Source organism: Cupressus sempervirens, chromosome 3, assembly GCF_028749045.1.
Source record: "Cupressus sempervirens isolate cs-2001-9-10 chromosome 3, ASM2874904v1, whole genome shotgun sequence".
NCBI classification, from domain to species: Eukaryota; Viridiplantae; Streptophyta; class Pinopsida; order Cupressales; family Cupressaceae; genus Cupressus; species Cupressus sempervirens.
This window is the reverse complement of record NC_143120.1, coordinates 735147871-735151750: the sequence shown is the minus strand read 5'-3', so window position 1 is coordinate 735151750 and position 3880 is coordinate 735147871. Positions and strand designations below refer to the sequence as shown.

At 34.7% G+C, this 3880-nt stretch overlaps 1 pseudogene; it reads right to left on the bottom strand.

The window, feature by feature from the left end:
* Positions 1–1827: 1827 nt before the first annotated feature.
* LOC149568900 (putative germin-like protein 2-2) lies at positions 1828–2633 on the bottom strand (annotated as a pseudogene).
* Positions 2634–3880: the final 1247 nt, after the last annotated feature.

Sequence of the window (3880 nt, the reverse complement as noted above, 5' to 3'; positions counted from 1 at the left end):
ATACTTTCTAAGACAAAACTGTGTCTTTGCCTTTTATCAATTTTCATTTCCACCACAATCTTATCCTAATGCATATTTTTCCAATTGAACTATAATGGTGTTCATGTTGTTGGTGATGGATTTTAATAGCTTATGAGTAATAGACATAGATAAAATGTTTTCATTTAGCTAAGACACCAAATAGAAAGGCATATAGATATTTGAATGATATTTGAATGATTTAAAACAATAAGATGTTGGACAAAGAATTTTATAAACCTTCAATTTAAAATAACATACTTTGAATGCTTCAAGACCTCTAGATGTACTTGATTATAAAAGTTTCATAACTACTCTTAGATACTTTCATCAAACTCTTTGATCAAACATTTATCTTACAAATTTTCCAGTAAAATTTGTATCGTTATAATTAAATTTACAAATTTTCCACTAAAATTTGTATCATTATAATTAAAATAAATTTAATTAATGGACAGATTCCAAATAAGTCTAGGAACCAATTTTCTTTGTTGAAACGTGTCCTATAAATAGTGTGAGAATATGATAATGATATTGAGTATTTTATTCGACTACAATTATTTAATAAAGAAAATATTATACATTTGATGAATTGGTGGATGGTGAAGAACTTAATGGAGCATAACTATCATTTTACATTTAATACTTAATCAGTAATAATTAAATTTGTATTGCTTGAATTGTTACCTTTCTTAAATATCTACTCGTGGGATGGTTGTTTCTCCATTCATTTATAGAGGAAAGCCTTTGATTGTGAATGCAATTATTTACAAGTGACATAAAACGTATAATTAAATCCAAGTACACAAAATGAATCTCTATCTCAATTTATACTATGTTATAAGCGACATATTCTTTCCAATATGACAAAGCAATTAGAGGAAGACATAATTGTAGTATGGAAATTAAAATAATTTCATTCAATGTTCTCAAAGATAACTAAAACTAATGATAAAATTGTTATAGGAAATTCAAAAGGATGAATAGAAAAATGAGATTTAGACATTTCATACCCTTTATGAGACATGTCCTTAAATCAATTTTAAAATAAAATAAATTAATCCATTGTATAACATTTTGCATATATTGATGTTCCCTATCTATGTGACAACCTAGTTGTAATTGCTCCATAAAACAAGCAAAGGGGAGCTTAAGCTCTATTTCATTCATGTTTTTAAGGTTACATATGGTATGCTTTCTAAGACCAGACTGCATCTTTGCCTTTATCAATTTTCATGTCCACCACAATCTTATCCTAATGCATATTTTTCCAATTTAACTATCATGGTGTTCATGTCGTTAGCGATGGATTTTAATAGCTTATGACTAATAGACATAGATGAAAGGTTTAAATTTAGCGAAGACACCAAATAGAAAGGCATATAGATATTGTCATGATATTTGAATGATTTAAAACAATAAGATGTTGGACAAAGACTTTTATAAACCTTCCATTTAAAATAACATACTTTGAATGTTTCAAGATCTCTAGATGTACTTATTATAAAAGTTTCATAACTACTCTTAGATATTTTCATCAAACTCTTTGATCTTACAAATTTTCCACTAAAATTTGTATTGTTATAATTAAATTTACAAAGTTTCCACTAAAATTTGTATCGTTATAATTAAAATAAATTTGATTAATGGTCAGATTCCAAATAAGTCTAGGAACCAATTTTCTTTGTTGAAACGTGTCCTATAAATAGTGCGAGAATACGATGTTGATATTGAGTATTTTATTTGACTACAATTTTTTTAATAAATAAAATACATCAGCACGGAGATTAGAGCCACACTCTGCTACATTTATTCCAACGATAGGAAAATGAAAAGGGTGAATAATAAAGAGGGTCTCCCCAGGGCTTGTTCTAGTGTTGTGTTATTTATTGAATAGATCGGATGATGCAACGAATTGAGTTGAGCATGGGAATGCTATGCGAATTGCTTCTGAATGTAATCCACGAGTTGTTGGGTGATGCGGAAGGCCTTGCTGAGCACGGAATCGGGGAGAGGGGGGTTCGCGCCAAAGAGAGAATCGGCGATTGTCTGCACTCCCGGGAGCTGGCTGCTCAAAGCAGCGATGGCCACCGCATTTTCTTTCCCCACATTCTGCTGGAAATGCACGAGCGCCTTGGGGAAGACGAACACGTCTCCCTTCTCCAACGTCTTGCTGAAGAAGGTGTTGTTGGTGTCAATAAACCCTACAAAGAGCTCGCCTTCCGCTAGAAAGAGAACCTCAGTGGCTCTGGGGTGGGTGTGAGGAGGATTAATTCCACCCACTCCGTAGTCGATGCGGACCAGAGATATTCCCAACGTGTTCAGCCCCGGTATCTGCATTACGTTGGCAGGGGTCACGTTGGAGCCAACTGCATTGTCGGTGTTCCCCGCCTGCGCCAGCCCCCTGAAGAAGAAGTCCTCTGCCAATACATCCTTGGCCTCTTTGCAAACGAACCCGTTCACCTTAAATGATCAATACAATTTGTTACTGTTTGCCCTAGTTGTAATCACACCAATCATTAATAATCACATAAACAATTAATATTGCTGCACTGACCTTCGCTGTCCAGGACTGCGACGCAGAAATCTTGCAAGGGATCGGCATCCGCCGCCATCACATCTTTCACTGTAACAACACATCAACAGGAAGAGTCCCAATGACAATTGCAAGCAAATCATCATTCCCTTCGCCATTTTATGATGGAGAGTCTCAAACAGAAGAGCTCAGGATATGGATGTGTGATTGAATTGTGTATATTACAAGACCATTACATGTCTATTATATAGGGGAAACATGCGAGGACTAATCCTTTCCCACGTAATTGTTTAATTATAATATACTTCCAATATCATGCAATTGTTGACCTGTTATTTACGGACTGATTCATGCCGATGGAGTAATTGCTCATTACAATTGACGGGACCAATTCATTTTTGACGTAGTCGTTAGTTATGATATATCTGGTTAGTAGGTGCTCTTTTCGTTTACTCGAACTGACTCGGTAGATTTGTTCTTCCCATTCCTCTCACTTTGAGCAGGAACGTCATTTAATAATATACTTGCAGTATCATGCAATTGTTGACATGTTAGTGACGGACTGATTCATGCTGATGGAGTAATTGCGCCTTATTATAATTTATGGGACCAATTCATTTTTGACGTAGTAGTTAGTTATAATATTATTGCTCGTTTCGTTAACTCGGATGAGTGGCTCCGTGGATGTGTCCTTCCCATTCCTCTCTCTTCGGGCCGGAAAATCATTTAATAGTAGTGCCATCAAAATGGAAATGTTTTTTGCGTATCCACAAAACAAATTCAAAATGCTTCAGACTTGGTCGAGCGAGTACGTAAGTCTTAGAACAGTTCCAGACCTTATCGAACTCACCAATTCTGCAGCGCTTCTGACAATTGTTAAATTAAGCTTAAGATAAAGTGTGTCAATTTTAGTTATTCAATAACATTATTTTATGAAGCCATTCAATAAATAATAGTAAGAACCAAGTTATATAATTTTAATTTTTTTGTGTGTGTGAATAGAAACAATTAAGAACAAGAGCTGCACGTAGCAATGATGTGGTGTAACGTTGTGCAGAACAGTGATCAACGTCAAAGAGGAACTAGAAAGAGATTGTAAAAATGTTCTTAGAAGCAATTCCATGAAGTTTTGCTCAGTAGATCTTGTTGTTCTAATTGCTTAGTAGATCTTGTTGTGTCGTGGGTTTCTTCCATAAGACAAATTTTTCTTTCAAAAGAAGGCTATGTATTGAAAAAAGCTCTGAGAATATTGTGAAGAAAAGTGGGTGTTCTTTGAACTAGGTGCAGGTGTGATTGGCCCCTTGATAGTTCGTGCTATAGAGAAAC